Source organism: Gymnoscopelus microlampas, assembly GCF_963454915.1.
Source record: "Gymnoscopelus microlampas genome assembly, chromosome: 3".
In the NCBI taxonomy this organism is placed as follows: domain Eukaryota; kingdom Metazoa; phylum Chordata; class Actinopteri; order Myctophiformes; family Myctophidae; genus Gymnoscopelus; species Gymnoscopelus microlampas.
In genome coordinates this window covers 50,192,047-50,213,074 of record NC_139940.1, presented here as the reverse complement: position 1 = coordinate 50,213,074, position 21,028 = coordinate 50,192,047, and the positions used below count along the sequence as shown (strand labels likewise).

The window sequence follows — 21,028 nt, the reverse complement described above, 5'->3', positions numbered from 1 at the left end:
CAGGAGAGTAATTCTCTTTACGAGGCAACATTTAATTATACATGGGATGTAAGTATAGGAGCCCTGGTGCTGTTTAGCATGAGGATCTATATGTTTAAAGCTAGTTAGGATGTTATAGGATGAGGATCTATATGTTTAAAGCTAGTGAAGATGTTATAGCATGAGGAGCTATTGTTGTTAGAGGAGGATGTTCTTGAGGGATGTTATAGGTTATGACCTCAGGTTGCCTTGCCGTTATTATGACGCCAACCACACAAACTAACTCCACTGTGGTTTAAGAGCTCCTGTGCCAGTTCTATTTGATTAGATGCAGATTCTCTGCATCTACAGTTTATAAATGATATGCATATAGGTGTTAAATTATTATGCGTATAGGTGTTACATTATTATGCGTATAGGTGTTAAATCCAAGCAGATCAGCATTGTTTCGTCAAGCAGGTTTCAGTTAGCACTACTGTAGTGCATTGAAGTCAAGGTTGGACAAGCATATGCATAAAAACTAGATTTTTTTGGCAGGCTGTGAACATTGATATGAATATGAGGAAAGTCACACTTCATTATTTTTTGGGAGTCAACAGAGGATTTAAATGTGTTCCCACTGTAGTAGATATTCAGACGGAGACTTGTTTCAGTCGAGAGCAGAACAGTCTGTGTCAGGGTCAAGTTTGATGTCGTGGCCACTTTCTGATTGTCATAAAGCATTGGGGAATATGTGCGTGCGTTTGCATATGTCTGTATAATAAGCCAGAGGCTGACAGATTGCTTGGGTGGAGATGATGTCGTAATAGCTTGGTATATGGAGAAAAAAAACATAATGATAATAAAGACGGCATAACATTGTCTTCCTTCTGTCAGATTGATACTGTGTGGTTTGTGTTTCACTAGGCATCCTGTCACTGTTAATGACATCATAATGTTCTCTTTCTCCGCTGCGTCTCGTTGATGGAATGAGCTCTGCTCTCTGCTTCCCTATGAACTCAGATACATCCTCATTTGCATTATGTTGCGGCATTTTCGGTGGAGCTCTCGCTTTGGCTTTTGACTTTGGATAGATTATTGTAGGCAGGATTTCACCTGCCGCACCTCTTTGATCATTCCATCAGTTCCAGATGCTGTAGCTGTAGATCCCAGCATGGTCTTGGTGAAGGATGTGATGTAATGTTTGTATCTTCTTGTCTGTGAAGCATTTCCACACACAATAACTTCTGCTGTTCCATCATCTCTGTCATGGTGTCCATAGAGACGTAGTCCTTCATCATTAGTGATGTTTTATTTCATGTGTGCTGCCTGCTGAAGTGGCCATGGATGGTTTTCAGCAGTGAAGACATTCCCCTGAGAGAGTCTTTGTCACTTTGTTTAGTGTGATTCAAGCACAGCCAGTGGTAAAAGTATTAATACCGCAATGTAGAAATACTCCCGTATTCAAACTTTCTCTTCAGTAAAAAATCACACCCTGTGTGAAGGAAGCGGTGCCTTTGGGGCGGGCCTTAACTCATTTCAATGCGTCCCTATTGGTGGTCTGAGTCCACTTACCAAATTTGTACTTGGGAGCATGCTGCAAACTGGAATGATGGCTGTTTAAAGCCCAGCCAATGGGCAGACAGAGGGGGCGGGGCTTAAGTAATGACAGTTAGTCCCTATTGCTGGCTTTAGTCCATGTACAAAATTTGTACTCCATAGCATGCTGCGAACTTGAGTTATGGCTGTTTGAAGGCCAGCCAATGGGAAGACAGAGGGGGCGGGGCTTCAGCAATTCATGCTGGTCCCTATTGGTGGTCTAAGTCCACATACCAAATGTGGACTTGGTGGCATGCTGCAAACTGGAGTTATAGCTGTTTAAAATCCCGTGCTCATCCCGTGCTCATACGGGCGCGGGGGGTCCCTGGACCCCTCTTTGATAACTTCATCAATTCATGCTCGTGCCTATTGGTGGTCTAAGTCCACATACCAAATGTGGACTTGATGGCATGCTGCAAACTGGAGTTATAGCTGTTTAAAATCCCGTGCTCATCCCGTGCTCATACGGGCGCGGGGGGTCCCTGGACCCCTCTTTGATAACCTCATCAATTCATGCTCGTGCCTATTGGTGGTCTAAGTCCACATACCAAATGTGGATTTGGTGGCATGCTGCAAACTGGAGTTATAGCTGTTTAAAATCCCGTGCTCATCCCGTGCTCATACGGGCGCTGGGGGTCCCTGGACCCCTTTTTGATAACGTCATCAATTCATACTCGTCCCTATTGGTGGTCTAAGTCCACATACCAAATTTGGACTTGGTGGCATGCTGCAAACTGAAGTTATAGCTGTTTGCTTCTTTGTCGTGCTCATCCCGTGCTGAAACCGCCGGTCGGACGGACGGACGGACGGACATACAAAAGTCAAAAGCCACGTATAGAGCGGTTGGCACCGCTAAAAATCTAAAAATACATAAAGTAGCAAAAGTCATTATACAGATTGTTCCATTTCACCGATTTTTGGGGTCAAAAATTGTCAAAAGCTTTCAAATATCGTTGGGCTTAAATGGTTAATGTATAATAATAATAATATGAATCTACAAAGTAACTAGTAACTAAAGTTTTCAAATAACCATAGTTGAGTAAAATGTTATTCCCTCTTGACTTATAGACATTAGGTTTCATGTGGGAGACCTGTGGGTTTGAATCTGTAAAGCAAACATCTCCTGCTCAGTGAAACGGGCATCCATCCCTCCTTAGGTAAGGTTTCCCCTGAGAGAGAGAAAGGGAACGGTTTGAAACCCAGGTACTTTACACAGAGGCTCAAAGGCCTAGCGTAAGCCTTTGAGCTGCATCACATTACTGCATTCACATGCTGTAGCAGTCATCCAAAAATAACTGCTGCGTGAGCTTGTGCATCAGTGATGCTTGGAGTTGTGAAAAAAATGCGTTTTGAAGCTTGTAGATCTGCTATTTCCAATATTGTTTTTTAAAAGTATGTGTAAGTAATAAATGAGCAAGTAATTTGTCATATCTGCCCTGTGCAACATTTCATTACGAGGCTTAATAGCCAAACAGAAATGTATTTTTTATTCATAATGTTTCAATGTTCCATCCACAGAACACAATTAAATTGTTAATCGCAATTATTTGAGTGACAATTAATTGTCATGTAAAATGTCATAATGGTGACAGCCCTAGTCGTATGATGTCCATGAGTTGAAATGGATGCTTTATTAAGAAGGGGGTTAGGGGCAGAGTTACGCCTGATTTAGATCAGCATTAGGGTAATGGTTAAAAATGGCTTTCACAAAATCGAAATGTTGATGTCCTCACAAGTGTGTGTGTGTGTGTGTGTGTGTGTGTGTGTGTGTGTGTGTGTGTGTGTGTGTGTGTGTGTGTGTGTGTGTGTGTGTGTGTGTGTGTGTGTGTGTGTGTGTGTGTGTGTGTGTGTGTGTGTGTGTTTGTGTGTGTGTGTGTGCGCGCGGCTCAGAGCCTCTGCCTGTAGGCATGATATCCCCCTCAGCCAAGGGGGGATTCCCTCTTAGGCCAGTGGTTAAGATGTTTGGATTTAGTTTCCCTTAGTTCCCACGCTTGATACCCGGGTTCCAAACGCTGGTGTTACATGAGTCAAATTCAACGAGTGAGTCAAATTCAACATCAAATTCACTTTATTGTCACTTAGATGCACTGTTCAGGTACATACATGTGAAAAACTTACGCTCGGAAGCTCCAATACAATAAAACCATAAAAACATGATGAAACAACTTAAAAACTCAATACAAGTAAACACAGGGCAAGACTATCAGTCCCAAAAAAAAGTACATAGTGCAGAGTACAGGTACAGGAGTTATTGCAAATCACTTTTCCCTGTCATTTAGCAGTCTGATAGCCTGTGGGAAAAAAATGTTCCTCAGTGTGCTAGTGCGCGCTGAGAGGATCTTGTATCCCTTCACCCTTTTGGACTTTTCAGCTCATCAGTCAAGGTGTGTAGGTGTAGCCTGGGTTTGACATGTCTGGGTTCACTGCCATTCCTTGTTCTGCTAAACAAGTGGAAATACAAAACAAAACTTAGTATTTTCAGTACTCGTTTTTGACATTGATCAAGTTAGATTAAAACTCGTATACATGTAGCCTACTTTACACCACATCTACAATAGGCAATTTTGGTACCCTCACCCTAGACACAATATGTTGTAGCGTGTGACGTGTTGTGAGCTTGTAGATTGGCTATTTTCGGTGGGTTACTCAGTATAACTCTGTCTTGACATCCATGAGTTGTCATCACAGACTCAGTATAACTCTGTGTAACATTATGAGTTGTCATCACAGACTCAGTATAACTCTGTGTAACATCATGAGTTGTCATCACAGACTCAGTGAAGTGTTGAGTGTTTCTCAGTGGAGGTGACCTACATGTTGCCTGGAATACTGAACTCTACATTTAATACATTAATAAGGAAGTACATGAATAAATACATAATTCATTGGCTGAGGCTCATATGGGGACCCAGTGAGGAAAGGTTCATGTCAACATGTCTTAGCTGCTGCAGACCGACACCTAGACAGTAAAACACACAGGAAAGCATTAGCTTAGCTTCAGTTTAAGACATATTTAAACCGGCATTGTTTGTTAGTAAATTGGTTTCTTACATACTGTAAGTGTCAGGGGCGGAATGGACATTGGGACGTTGGGGCAGACTCCCGAACTGCTCCAGGTCCATTCCAGGCCAAACCGGACGGACGGTGTAACCAAATATAACCAAATGGACCATTACAGGTGCATTTGGTTACATTGTGTACACTCTCAGAGTTAAATTGACCCTGAGCGGTTTACAGTGCACGCTGAAATCTTTCAAATGGAGCCGTACCGCTGCATCAAAGTAGAACAATTGGTTTTCATATATCAGCCTCACTGATGAGCCAGTGGCCCTGTAGACTGCACGGTGACACTGTTGTATGTGCATTAACCCATTTAGACCGGGATAGAATCTATGTAATTTTTAGATTTCTTTGACTATTCAAAAATAGCATACTTATAGTCATACTTTTTGAAACATCTTGAAAATGTGTGCAAATCTTTGAATATATAATTGTTTAAAGCAAACATTTGTAAGTCAAATCTTTGCTTCTGGGGATTCTACAAATGTCTTCTAAATCCTAACATTTTTTTTTAAACTTATGTTGCTATAATATCAGTGGTTCTCAAACTTGTTTCATGTCGAAGACCCCCAAAATGATATGTATTTGGCCGCGGACCCCCACTTCTCAAATATTTTGTTCGCTTTAAATATGTATATATTCAAAGATTTGCAAAAAACGTTAACGATTTTTGCAAAAATAGCAGCTGTTATTTTTTAATAACCAAATAAATCTTAAAATGACACAGAGGCGTTCCCCGGTCTGAACGGGTTAATTATACAGCTGGTTGGCTCACAGGAACAGCCTCTACTGGGAGTCCCCAGTGTGATTAAAATGTTTGACAAAAATTCCCAACGCCTAGGACGTCCAATAATTCCCCTGAGCTTTTACCAAAACAACTGCTCAACACTGGGACCACTTAAAGGCACTGTAAGTGATACCTTCTCTCTGTAAAAAATAAGTGTTAAATAGTTCTATATTCTCATACTGTAGTAAACACTACGAGCTGTCTCTCCAGCTCTTTAGTGAACTGAAACTACATTTTCAGGTCAGCATATCAATGTCAGGAGAGATAACTCATACAGAATACAGGATACACACTGACACTTGGTAGCGATGAAACAAAACACAAAAAGTTAGCAGACAAATTTTGAATTGGATCACTTGGAATTGGGTTCTGTCTCCTTGTCAAACTGCAAGGTTCATTTCCCCTCCACTCCACAAGGAGACACCACAATGGGATTCAGACTGGTACCGGTGGTGGTGACCTCACTTCCTCCCACTATAAAAGCAGGACTGGATTCCCATTTGCCCCCTTGTCCTTTGTTTCCAAACACATGCAGCCGGCCTGTGTTTGCCGTGTGCTGCTGATGTACCACTGATGTTTGCCATGCGTCTGTTAAACCTGGTATAATGTAAGTTCCAGTGTTTTACTTCTAGTGATGTGGATTATATGATTATATTGAATAATTGATGAACTTGAGTTATGTGGATATTTAGATGTGTTTAATATTATGAAGTAAATACTTGGCCTATTATTTTGATGATATACCTTAATGTATAATATCATTTAAAGGTCATATTTATGTTTGATATTTTATCTGGCATGATACTATGATTTTTTTCTTTGTGTCTTTGTTTAGAACCATGGCATCATCATGAAAACCTACTGTCATACTATTCATCAGTATCCGGCTAAATAAACTGGATATTTGATTGCAACCTTTGTTTCCTGGTGGTTTGTGGCTCCAGTATGAACTTTAAATCCTAACACTCCTGATTTGATGAAATTGGTATCCTGACCTGAAAATGTATTTTTGGTTTACTAAAGAGCCGGAAAGACACAGATCACTCATTTGTTTTGGTTGACCAAAAACATCCTTGTCTACCAAAACAAAAAACACCACAACACAGAGAGGACAATGTGTTGCTGCAGGTAAACACCACCATGAAACAAGTAATCAATATAATGATCAGTAAGGAAATGTTGTATCGCTGCATCCATATTTCTGAATGAAGGGAAGGCATTTTGGTAGTCACCTTGCATAATCATAAATATGAAGCAACATGGTTCTAAGACAATACCCACCGCATTCTATTTTCTCTGCATGAAAACGGTAATGCACGGCTGCCTGGTTTTATATCGCTTAATAGAGTTTTGATCAGTTTGACATAAAAACAACAACATTCAAATGAGTAAAATGCAAAGCAGGAGTGAAAGGCTACGCTCTGCGTCTCACCCATCAATGGATTTGCAATTACAGCCGAATAATGGCTGATTTGTTGTACAAGGAGCGGGAGAAGCAGTCAATGCAGAGAGTAGTAGAATGAGAAAGTAGAATGAGAAGTTAGGGAAATGAATGTTTGGAATGGAGATGGTTTTTACCTCTTGCTGTGTCGCATATCAGTGGTGGATTGTAACTGAACATATTTACAATGTTGAGGAACTTTTACTTTACTTCAGTGTTTAAATTGTTCAATACTTCTACTCCACTACATCTCAGATTTGGATTATTATTACAAAACCTACATTAATCAATTCAACCCTGTTCTATTCTGCTGCTTTACATTTACATCAGTATGTAAAGTATTCAACATATCGTTGCTGTCGGGTAGAAACCTCTTATCTCCATATTCTAACTTTTTTTTTTTTCGTAAATTAACGTCCTAATTGATCATACTATGATGTCACACAAATGCATCAAACGTAGTAGATCTGCAAGCTCGAAACGTGACGCAAAGCATCGTGTTTCGAGATTGCAGATCTGCTACTTTTGCTATTTTTGAATTTGAATCCTGAAAAGTAACAGTTTTGGACATATGAGGTTTCCACTCAACAGAGACGATATCCAGTATGCAAATCATATGTGTGGCGAGCGCCCATGAATATCCAATCACAACGCCCCGTCTCCTCAAACAATGAAACTGATGAAGGAATGGCTGACTGACTTTAAGCAAACTGGATATTAACTGGCTTATCGCTGGTGGAAAGTAACTAAGTAAAACATTTTTGTTTGACAGGTTTAGTTGCAAGTCACTTTGCAGATTTAGATAATTAGAAAAAAACATACATCAACCAGCCCTAATTTATACTTTGGTGTCGTGTTGTGAGCTTGTATTTTTGTAATTCTTTTTTTTTATGTGCGACTTTTAGCATACTTATGTTCTGTAATTATATATTTTTCTCTTCTCAAACAATGGAGAGTGATTATGAAGTACTGGTTGGTTTACTGGGTGACTGGTTCATAATGACATGCATATCAGGCAGAGAGGTCGTCTGAAGGGCTAAACCAGAGCTCTTTGTCCATCTTGATTTAATTAACTTAAACTAATTAACTAGCCGACATTCAGGATAACATATTTCACACAAATGGTCTTGTGCGTCATGTGCCAATGACCTTGGCCGGTCCTGAACAAAACGACAAGGACTTTCATGAACGACCTGTTAAAAGGAATTATCCTTATCCGTGTGTGTGTGTGTGTGTGTGTGTGTGTGTGTTTGTGTCACAAGTTAAAACCAAATGTTATGCAATGTGACATGTTGTGAACTTGTTAATCAGCTATTTTCGAAACCATCTTGATTTCTTTTAACAAACATTTGGGATATTTTTTTGAAATATTTTAACACACATCTTGTATGGGGGTCCCTGACACAACATATTTTTCAGAATGGGGTCTGCGGCCAAATACATAAAAAAGTATTATACACGAGCTTACATACAAATATGAATGTGGGGGTTCTTGAGAACCAAACTGCTCTCATCTAGCCAAACAGCAGGTCTATGAAACGTTTATCTTCAGCTTCTCATTAGTTCTGTGCGCCCCACAGGACAAACACCACAAGGAAGGAGCCTATTTCAAACCATAACGACTAAAAGCAGATTGGAACAGAGAAATGAAAGCAGTGTGTCAGAAAATGAGATAGTGAAGATAATGTGCTGATAAATCAGAACAGGGAGGAATATATTTGCATGGAGCAGGTTTTATGATTTTGGTTCCAAAGGTTGTTCCGGCGAGGTAATCGCTTTCTTAGCTTGCATTGTGCGCGCGTGTGTGTGTGTGTGTGTGTGTGTGTGTGTGTGTGTGTGTGTGTGTGTGTGTGCGCGCGCAACAGGGGTGTAATTGTATCTTTGTGAGAAGACAGCTCACAAAGATAGAAAATAGGTTTTTGACCACTTAAACTCCAGCATCCATATTCTGGGGGGTAAATTTTAACAAAAATGACAGATCTACAAGCTCACATGCGTTGTGAACTTGTAAATAGATCTTTTATTATAGTGTCCTCCTGCACAACAAGATGCCCAGCCCGCACAGGCTTACAAGACACTCAGAAAATCAACTTATGCCAAGATGTCCACAAATAGAATACATAAACATATTGATTGTCCAGGCTGTGAGTTACTGATACATCGTTCTTGTAGATCTGATATTTTTCGCGAAAATATATAGTGTAGAGCGATAACAGAAAAGTCACTAGTATAGAGCCCCGGACAAGCAAGTAAAGGGTTAAAAGAAGCTGGAAAATTAAAGGTTCCCGGTTTGATCCCAGCTCATCCTGGCTTTGTGTCGAAGTGTCCTTGAGCAAGACACTCAAACCTATATGGCATGGTTCTTTGCATGGCTGCCTCCGCAGTCGGTGCATGTGTAACATTGAATAAAGGTGCAACACAAATGCAAATGTTTCCCAATATAAGGGGGTATCAGTGATATTTGTGCGTTAAAATAAGTAAATAGCTATATTTCAATAGCAATCATTGTTCAGTAACAGAGGTCTCCCCAGCTCTCCAACTCTTTTGTGAACAGAAAATAGGATTTCAGGTCAGAATACCAATTTTATCCAATGAGGAGAGAGCACTCATACAGGATACATGACCGACAAGTGGTGAAATAAAACATGAGCTGACTAAATTGGAATTGGAAACACTAAACTTTTAACTGATAATGAGTACTCTTTTCTGACTGGATGAAATTGGTGTCCCGACCTGAGAAATGTATTTTCTGTTTAATAAAGACCAGGATGCATTGGCAGTTAATGAACAAACACTCTCTAGCGATGATTATCAGAATATAGCGCTTTAACTATTTAAAACCAAAATAATATAATTTACACCACTTTTAAGTGTAATTAATGACTATAACCAATGGCAGATAGAATGTACAAGGGTGTGTGTGTGTGTGTGTGTGTGTGTGTGCGTGCGTGCGTGCGCAGACATAGAAGGGCAGAGCATTATGCCCTCCAAACACTGTAAAGTTTGTGTTTTCTTGTATACTAGATTAGTGTTTGCTGGATAATTTTTCAAACTCGCCTCCAGGGGGCGGGGGGGGGTCATGGGTCGCTGGGCGCGGCAATCCTCGTTCATCCAGGGCTCCACAGGGAGGAGGTGTTTGATGTTTTCATTGACCTGCATGGCCGCAGGGTGGTCTACTGGAACTCCCGAGCCTGTGTGTGTGTGTGTGTGTGTGTGTGTGTGTGTGTGTGTGTGTGAGTGGGGGGAGGGGGGTAACGCCCGCCGTGGCCTTGGAGGAGATTAATCTGTTTCAACAGTGATGGAAGAAGTTAAAGTAACAATACCACATTGAAGAAATAATCTGTTATGCTACGGTCAGTCAGTCACACCTAACTTTGTGTTCTGCCTATATGGCCGTCTTTTTGCAATGGTTTTCAATGGGAACGAAGCATTTAGCTAGTGAGTGACAGGTGCATCTCTGGTTGCCTGTGTACAGGTGTGACCGTAGCAAGTCAAAATCCTTGATTAAAAATTGTAGGCTCCTTGAATACATTTAGGAATACAAAATATACTTAAAGTACCAAATCTAAATGTAATTATTATGCAGAATGAAAATACGATTTAAAACTTTGCAAATCTTTAAAAAAATGCAGATCTACAATAGCAATATTTTCCTCTGAGATGTAGTCAGTGTAGTTCTGATTCATCTTGAAGATAATCTGATCCGATTTCGACAAAATCTGTGGAAGCAGTACCAACAAGTATGTTTTGAAAAAATGCAAAATGGCAGAAAATCTTCTAATAAAGAAGTGCGTGCAAAGTTTCATGCCGATCGGTGCAGCGGTGCCAGAGATTAGCTGCGAATGGACGGACGGACACAGGTGAAAACATAATGGCAAATACAGTGACAATACACACCTCCTTGTCCTCCAATGTCACTAATTTATATAGGGGAATAATTGACTCTACATTCTACAATAGCAATAATAATATGAATAATATTTCACAGGGAACATTTACGGTGGAAGCATGGCATCCAGCTTGCATCAGTTATTTGTGGTTTATTCGTGTTTCCATAAAAAGATTGAGATCACAGTAATTATCTGGAGACGCTGCTCCTCTGTAAGCAAAGGCATTTTTCATTATCATGGTGAGGTTATAATAATATCGCCCCCAATATGAATGTTTTTCTTCCTCTGACACATTGAACTTATTATTATCGTCTTATTATTTCTTATTTTTGCAATGCTCGGCTGAGCCACATTCAACCCCACAACACGGTCTGTTGGTGTTTTTATCTAAGGTTGCACACGATTGTCATGGAATGTGTGTGTGTGTGTGTGTGTGTGTGTGTGTGTGTGTGTGTGTGTGTGTGTATGTGTGTGTGTGTGTGTGTGTGTGTGTGGCGCTAATGCATGGATTATCACTTTCACCTTGAGGTTCCTCCAGGGGGACAATCGTCCCCAAAGCTTTGGCTGCTTATCTCTCGGTCACTCTAACACTGTGTCATTGCAGGTTACTAAATGATAGTCGATGTGGAAAGACACACACACACACACACACACACACACACACACACACACACACACACACACACACACACACACACACACACACACACACACACACACACACACACACACACGTTTGTATTACTATACTTGTGAGGACATCAATATTTTAGGACGGCTATAGCGCTTGGGATTTGAACCTGGGTCTCCAGCGTGGAAAGCCAACATCTGATATGAATACCAAGCCGAAAATTGCTGATATGTAAGCTTGTAGCAGAGCAGAGCTTGTGCTTCTGCTATTTCTGCTGTACAATACCGGTGCACAAGAAAGAATAAATCAGGCATACCTCCAACCCTAACCCCTACACCTAACCTTTAAATGCCTCATCCTAACCTGATTTAGTTTTTTTTACTTAATTCTAAGCCTAACTCAAAACATTTTTTTTACAGGTTGGCTTGAAAAGCCAGCCTGTCTTTGAACAGACCCTGCACTAGTCATCACTTTCTATCACTTTCTCATTGGCTGGCAAGAGGCCAGCAAAATGAGGGCTTGCCATCCTCTCAGAACATGGGATCTGGACACGGCAGAGCACAGCGGTGTCAGATTTCACTTACCACGGAAGTGCACTGCAAATCCCTCCCTCTACACATACACACTCACAGAGAGAGAGAGAGGGGAGAGGAGTGACACACGCACGCACGCACGCACGCACGCACGCACGCACGCACGCACGCACGCACACACACACACACACACACACACACACACACACACACACACACACACACACACACACACACACACACACACACACACACACTGACAGAGACACAGCCAGACACAGATGCACTCATTTTCTTTATTTCGGTAGCCAACCTGTAAATGACATTTCATGTCAGTCTTGTTTAACCATAAAATAACTCATTTAAAGTATTTCTGGTTGTATTTATTTATTTGAAATGTTCTAAATTCCAATACAGCAATGCATTGATATTATGCATTTGAATACTTGAGTATTTACTTTGTAAACCACTGGAAGGCTCCATGCAGACTGCATGTTTTTTTATTAATTGTGTCCATTACAGTAGGTGTAGAAGACTGTGCAGCATGCATCACTGTCTGTGGAATCGACTGTGTGGATTGACCACCGTGTGGCGTGACTTCCAACACCCTAGGAGGCAGCGGGGAGTAATTGTGCCCTCTGCAAGGTACGTACACACACACACACACACACACACGCGCGCGCATGATGCGGTTCTCTTCCTGTTACACTTAAGACCTGAACAGAAATATGTATCTCTTAACCACTTAAACCCTACGGTACATAGTTGGTTGATTGGAGTCTCCCAGGGGTCTGTACATGGCCTTCTTTTCCCCCCCTCTACACCAAACCACTAGTCTATTATGACATGCATAGAAATAGATGCTATGGTTCATGTTTGTTTTTTCGTGCGAGTGAAAAAGGTATACAAAATAAAACATTTGGGTGGGGACACAATATTATCACTAATATTTAATTGCATATTATATAGTGTCTTTTCCCTTTTCATTCGTAGATGAATGCCTTATTTCATCACAGATGAGCGTGACACAAAAGTAGTGAAAAAAGCAGATCTACAAGCTCACAATGTGCCACGATGGGACGTGTTTTGAGCTTGTAGATCTGCTATATTAACTATTTTTTAAATGTTTTTAAAATGATAATAGAAAAGGAACGGTATCGGACAAACAATGTTTCTGTCACGATCTGGTGGTGTGGTGAGGACCCAAATGCAGACAGCCAGGCAGAGTAGGGATTTTATTACAGGTAAACATACAGACAGACGATGTGACACAAACAATTGTCCGACAAGCACTGACTGGGGAACAAGACTAATATACACATGAGGACTGATTACACATGAGATACAGCTGGGGAAGACAACATAGAACCAGAACACAACATAGAAATACAACACCTAGACAGGCACAGTCTGTGACTGTGACAGTTTACGCCCGACTGTGACAATATAACCTTTATTTACCCAGTAAAACTGTACTTTGAGACAGTCTATTCTGCAAGTATGCACTAGCATTGAGGTATGACACTGGTTATGAGAATCCCAAACCATGTCGAATTAGAATTTTGTCAAATGTTTTCATGCCGTCAAATATTTAATGTGTTTGCTATGCTAGCAGCGCACAACGCTCATGATGGTGGGTAAGCATGAAAGGTTTGTTATGCTAGCATTGCACAGCGCTCATGATATGAACATGACGGGTTTGTTATAGCATCGCACAGCACTCATGATGTGAACATGAAGGGTTTACTATGCTAGCAGCGCACATAGCGCTCAGGAAGTGAACACAAAGGGTATGCTATGCTAGCAGCGCACAGCGCTCATGATGTGAACATGAAAGGCTTGCTATGCTAGCAGTGTACACCGCTCATGATGTTGTGAACATGAAAGGTGTGCTATGCTAGCAGTGTACAATGCTCATGATGGTGGGTAAGCACGTAACGCTCCTCTAGAGGCCTTCCCAACTTCATGTTCTCCTCTGTATTCCATACGTACGTTCACACAAACAAACCAGGAGATGTACACTACATGATAATAACCAGTGGTGGAAAACGTACTCTGATGTTTTACTTAAGTAAAAGTAGAAACAACTACTCAAAATACTCCACAAATACAAAAGTAAATATATTACAATCTGCTATGTTCGAAAACAAAGAATAAAATAGGGCTTAATTGATTGATGTATGTTTTGTAATAATAATCTAACCCTGCAAAATAGCCTAACTTCTAACAAAAGTTTTCAAATGATTGTAGGCCTAATGGAGTAAAAAGTATGTACTGTAGGTAAGTACCTCAAAATTGTCATTAAGTACAGTACTTAAGTAAATGTACTTTCCACCACTGAAAACATGATATAGCAGCAGTATGCTATTATTGGTTCCACGGTGTTGGTGAGGAGAGGATGTGAGGTGCATTCTGTCTGTCTCTCTCTCTCTCTCTCTCTCTCTCTCTCTCTCTCTCTCTCTCTGTGGTCAGTGATCCTTAGCAGATCAATAGGAACACAGCAGCTTCAATTGGCCGCCGGCACAAACCCACTGCAAGATTTATTGGCTTAATTAGTTGGAACGACAACAACACTCCCCCCCCCTCCCCCCCAATAACAAAACAAACCAACAAAGGATGCGATCACCTCTCTTCTCCCCATTCATACTCTCGCCCTAATGAAGCCTAATATAAACTCTGTTAAACACTGATGTCGCGCGCGGAAAATAACAGATCTACAAGCTCACAACATGTCGCATCGGCGACGCATCGTGCGCATGCAGTTGGGGCAGCCATAGCTGAATGGGTAGAGAGGCCGCCGCCTGGGGAGCAGAAGGGCCCAGGTTCAATTCCTGGTCTCTGCAATGTGTCAAGGTGTACCTGAGCAAGACACTAAGGGTGCGTTCGTAAAAACAGCACTGAGCGCACTGGCCAATACAAACTAATAGGCGAGTGCGCTCCGGTGCGCAATTTTCGAACACACCCTAAATCCGTAACTGCCCCCACCTGCACTCTTCTGTGGGCAGAGAGGGTGGAGCTGAATATCCCCTGCATGATGAAAGAAGTGTAACTATATTATGTATATTTTTGTTTTTATGTAGGTCTTCTAGGGTGCTGTGACACAAGTCCAGGGGTGCCGCAGAACACTTTGATAATACTTGGAATTGCACTGTACTTGGTGCGTTCTTCTTCGATCTATACCAAATCTTTCGCCAAAAATAGCAGATCTACAAGCTAACAGCATTTTCAATCTGTCCTGATGGAACCAAATATTTTCCTCGTGACATTCATTCATGTCATATGGTAATTATGGTACACAAATATGTAAATCTTCCCCCTAAGATGCAAGGTGTAAGACTGTAACTATGTCATTCAGGGGTGGCGTGGATGAAAAGGTTATTTACAGGGATGCCCTGAGCCAAAAAAGTTTGAGAAGCACTGCTATAGAGTACAGAAGTTCTGACGTCACTCCTGCTACCCCTGGGTCACTGAAGGATTTGTTCTATTGAAATTCCCATAGTGAAACCCTGCACTATGATTTCTCGTGATTTTGTCAGGTATGTGATGTTTTGTCGTTAATGATATTGAGTTACATTTAATAACGTCTGTGTTTGGAGAATTTTTCCTTTTCCCCGTCAGTTGATGCTTCATATCCATATGAGTCAAATTGCCGAGCTGATTTGTTTAATTATCTAAAATGTCCCTATGGGATTTACAACATAACTCTGTGACCCAGGGGGATAGCGGCCCCTAGTGGCAGTGATGTCAGACCTCTGTGCTCTATTTCCACCAAACATCACTGTTGTGGGTCGATGTACGAATCTGGCTTAAGAAATACTTAAAGGGATAGTTCACCCCCAAAATGACTTTTTTTCTCTATCGATTAGTTACCCCATGGAGACTTGAATTCATAGTTACTTTTTTGTTTTTGTCGCATTCCTAAACCAATAATGTAATGACCGGCAGTGGTTCCAGTAGGAGACACAAAGAGTCTCCTTTGTGTCTCCTACCAGAACCGCTGCCTACCGGTCCACTGGTCATCAAGTTATTGGCTTAGGAATGCGACAAAAAACAAAAAAATATCCATGAATCCAAGTGTTCATAGGGTGACTAATCGATAGAAAAAAAGTTTTTTTGGGGGGTGAACTATCCCTTTAATAAGCTCAGAGCCTCTGAGCTGTCTGCCATGCAGAATGGAAAAATCACACCCAGTGTGAAGAGAGTGGTGCCTTTACGTGTTTTTACTCATTTTAACATCTTTTACGTATTTTTACTCAGTTTAAGTATTTTTACTCAAGTGTGTGTGTGTGTGTGTGTGTGTGTGTGTGTGTGTGTGTGTGTGTGTGTGTGTGTGTGTGTGTGTGTGTGTGTGTGTGTGTGTGTGTGTGTGTGTGTGTGTGTGTGTGTGTGTGTGTGTGTGTGTGTGTGTGTGCGCGCGCGCGTGTGTGTGTTGCACTCCTGTTTGAGTATAATTAGTGTAACTGGTTGCATCTTTGTGTTGCAATCAGCCACAGCTGTTGAGGTCATGCTGAGGTCGTGCTCAAACATACATACGGACAGACACACACACACACACACACGGACAAAGTCAGACATAGGAGTGGTTAGCACCACTCAACAAACACGGCAAGACGGGCCCTTAATGATGAATTAAGGGCACGGGGGGGGGGGGGGGGATGACTGCTAAGAAAACATGGCCACAAATTATACTCTTTAATAAGAGCCCCATATAGCACGACAGCCATTTCAACCAGGTTTAATGTAATAGTTTAATTATCATCCAGGTAGTGGCCTGACGGTGCTGGTAATTACATTGTGCTGACCAGGAAGATGCAGAGCGTCCAATGGGACCTGAGGGGACAAAAAGCTGTGTTGTTCTGTGGAACTGGTTCAGAGAAACTCTTCAGAAATAATAATGTCCCCCACCAAGCACATAGTGAAGTATTCAACTTGCTGATAGAATGTTTACAGTTAGTTGCCACTTAGTCTGTATTTGCCGCTAATATACACTGACTGCTACTGTGCGTGTGCGACCTGACATCGAGAAACAGTCCACTATGGTGTTTTGATGTGGGTAAAATCCCAAAATGTGTCTGGGTCTGGAATTGGAAGTTGCAGTTCGATCCCCGGTTTCCCCTGGGTTAGTGTAAAAGTGTCCTTGAGCAAGATACTAAACTGCTCCTGATGAGCATGTTGGTTTCCTCTGCCATTGGTGTGTGAATGTGTGTGTGAATGGATGAATGTGAAGTACATTGTAAAGCACTTTGGATAACGGAGCTGTAGCCTTTAAATGCACCATGTTAGTTATGAGAGGTCACATGACTGTATTGTCAGTGTGTTTTCTCTTTTACACACTAGAACTAGGCTACTGAATAGCCCTTGAGCAAGGCTTCCATGCAGGGTCCGGCTGGAAACAAGCTTCGTGCTTAGTCCGACACCCTATGGGGCGGCAGTGGCTCAGGGGTAGAGTGGCCGGGTAGTGTGAACTGGAAAACCGCAAGGTTCCCAGTTTGATCCCGGGCTGGGGCGCTCCCCTAGAGTTAGTGTCGAAGTGTCCTTGAGCAAGACGCTGAACCCCTAATTGCTCCCGATGAGCAGGTTGGTGCCTTGCATGGTTTCCTCCGCCATCGGTGTATGAATGTGTGTGTGAATGGGTTAATGGCACAATCAATGTAAAGCGCTTCGGATAGAAGCGCTATATAAATGCACCATTTACCATTTACCATTTACCATTTACCCTGGGTAAACAACAAACTTTGCTTTGCTTTGCTTTTACTGAACCGTGTAGTGGAACATAATAATATTATATATATATTTCACAGGTTCTGGATGTGTTTCCATGCGCTGCAGCTCAGTTTCACATATGGTTCTTAGAACCTTATTTGAGGTGCTGCTAATCCTGAGGAGTCAGAACTTATACTTTCAAAGATTTCTGAAAGTATTTTTGAAAATTTGTAGATCAGCCTTTTTTCCGCATTTTTAATGATGTTTTATTAATGATGTACCTTCCTCTTCAGGGATTTATATGGCTATAATATAGTGTATCCCTCCCAAAAGAAAAAAACACAGAAATTAATTAGTTGTGTAAAGTTTCAGGTGGAAGGCTGAGGGTTAACTCCTCATAGATGAGAAGAGAGTGAACTTGTACCTTGAACAATGTTATCACACAATATATTACAACATCATGAAGGTGAATCTCTACTTACATTACACTCCCTCCCTCCCTCCCTCCCCCTCTCTCTCTCTCTCTCTCTCTCTCTCTCTCTCTCTCTCTCTCTCTCTCTCTCTCTCTCTCTCTCTCTCTCAGGTCATCTCTTCCACATATCAACAGGGTGACAGAGTCGTTGTTAAAGAACAGAGAAGCAAACCTTCAGCTTGGTGCCACATTATTGACATCATGGACAGGTATTGGAAATACATATTTACATGACAATATGCTGTACTAGGCTGCAACTAAACATTATTTTCACTATCAACAAACCGATTAACCACATAAGCGTTATTTCTTATTTTATGGCTCATCACACAACAGTGCTGTGCAATAATAGTGAAAATAGCCGCTCAGCAAGCTCACAACGCATCGTGATGTGATGTGTTGTGAAGTTTATAGGTTATATTTTTACACACAACACAGCCTATAATGTCATGCCAAAAATTGGTATAGATTAATAATTGAATGAAATGACTGATTATCACATTTTTTTATTTGAACAGATTATATCAATTGACGTACCCCTAAAAAAATGTTTTGCAGATGCTGTTGTCCAGAGTGAACTACAAAGTAAAAGATCACATCAAGCAACATGGATCCTAATCAACCAACAACCGGGTAGGTGCTCACCTCAGTACTGTTACAAAAGTACTGTTATGTTTATGTTAACATTTTTTAAATGTCTTGGACCATAATTTAAGAACCTGGTGATATTGTTTAATATGTCAAAAATATGTTTAATATTTCTTAACTCCATCAAAGTCATGGAAATGTTAGTACAGTGGAGAAAAAAGTTGAAATAGCTGAAATATTTTTCAGCTATTTCAGTATATATATATATATATATATATATATATATATATATATATATATATATAAGCTGAAATATTGTCTGTTGAGAGCTTGTAATATACTTCTTAGGGCGCCGGTGTGCCCAATTAACATAGCTGATATGCAAGCTCATAACGTGCCGCAGTGCTAGGCGCTGTGAACTTGTAGATCTGCTATTTTTGGCACACCACACCGGCGCTAAGAAGTATATCAAGGCAAGCTCTTGATATACTATAAATCTGGCTATGTTAAATATTAATTAAAATATAAATAAATATTTATACATTTTCATGTACTGTATTTGGCTGCGGACCTCCATCTGAAAATATGTTGTGCCAGGGACCTCCATTCGAGAAGATTTGTGTTTAAACATTTCTAAATAATTCAAAATTCTCCAATTTTGTTCAAGATTTTTTCAAACTTATTCATAAATACAGTAGCCGATCTACATGCAATGTGAGCTTATAGATGTAGATCTGCAATTCTTTTACTAGCTGAATGATAAAATAGGGTTAAAGTGGTTGAAATGGTTGTGCTGTTGTATTGATAGCTGGGGACCCCAGCTGTAATCTTAATTCTTAATTGAGCCTGTTAAATCAGAGGTTGAAGACAAAACATTTATTCATGTTTAATTCCAAATGAATGCAATGGGTGTTCATTCTTCTATTATGTTTTAAATATAGATTTTCATCACGTTTCATCATCTCACACTATAACTTCACACTATAAAGCAGTGGCGTCGTTACGCGGGGGCTTCGGTGGCTATAGCCACCAATGCTTTATCTAAAGCCCAAAAAAAAAGAAAAGAAAAAAACACGCATGCATGTGTCCGTTGCCTGGGGGGCTAAGCCCCCAACCTAGTAGACCTAGCAACGCCTCTGCTATAAAGGCACACTATCTTGGACAGTGTAACCACACACACACACACACACACACACACACACACACACACACACACACACACACACACACACACACACACACACACACACACACACACACACACACACACACACACCAAAACATCTTTGAACAGGTCACCACCGGGGCAGGCAAACTACATTTTGTCCGACCTCTGACCCCTCCCATGTGTTGAACTCTGAATATGTGCTGCTGAATTCTGGTAGGAGGTACAGGGCCCCTCTGCACTCCTCTATCAGTTAAATTGATTGATTGATTGATTGATTGATTGATTGATTGATTGATTGATTGATTGAAGTGGATTTTTAACCCAATAAAGCACTATGGCTTCATTGATTGGCGTGTTTCCATTGGGGTCATTTGTTCAATTCATCGAAAAATGGATTTGAAGTTTGACATTTGAAATTTGGAAATGGAAAAATGGGATTATTGGGCTCTCCTCTGAGGTCAGACAGAAACACATATTAATTATACATATTATGTGTGACCCAACTAGTATAGTATGTTGTGCTGCATTATTGCATGATGTTTATGGCCTGAGAGGTTTGCCAGTAATGCAATGTGTATAAATAACTGTGATTAATGACTATCTCAACTGTACATCAAGCCCTATGGACCTTTTGATTCCCAAGGCCATTTACTTACTGCGTTATTGCAGGATGTTTATGGCATTAGAGATATGCTTGTAAGGCAATGAGTATAAATTATTAATGACTGTCACTATCTAAACTTGCCAAGTTTTTGCTTGATTGAATACTTTATTAACACAATTATTAACAGTGCAGGTAGTACAGTCAAAGGTTAAGCCCCAGGGGCTTGTTGCCATTGTGGTCAAAGTGTCTTTCATCGTATACACTGTCCTTTAAAAAGAAAACACGTTTTATGTATTTTTGTACTGCAGCTTTTTAGTCCTTTACTCTAGGAAAATGTTTTCGTAACAGATTTTCAGGACGCTACACAGACTTCAAATCCAGCCCTATATTGTGCTGATCAGAGCAATGGTCACCAAAGCCATTTGAAGTGTTAAACACTGCTGCAGTGCCCCATATGTGTGCAATTTATTTTTTTGGGTGTGACTATTTTCATGTCAGACCACTAGTCTTATACTTTGGAATTTTTCTACAAGCTTATGCTTCACATCACAGTGCATTGTGAGCTTGTACTGATATTTTCGGGGTAAAACATCT

At 40.8% G+C, this 21,028-nt stretch overlaps 1 protein-coding gene across 1 annotated transcript in view; it reads right to left on the bottom strand.

Moving 5' to 3' along the window:
• The window catches only part of LOC311042422 (NACHT, LRR and PYD domains-containing protein 3-like), a 447,659-nt gene that overhangs the window by 338,354 nt on the left and 88,277 nt on the right, over positions 1-21,028 (bottom strand). The gene's annotated exons all lie outside the window — the stretch shown is intronic.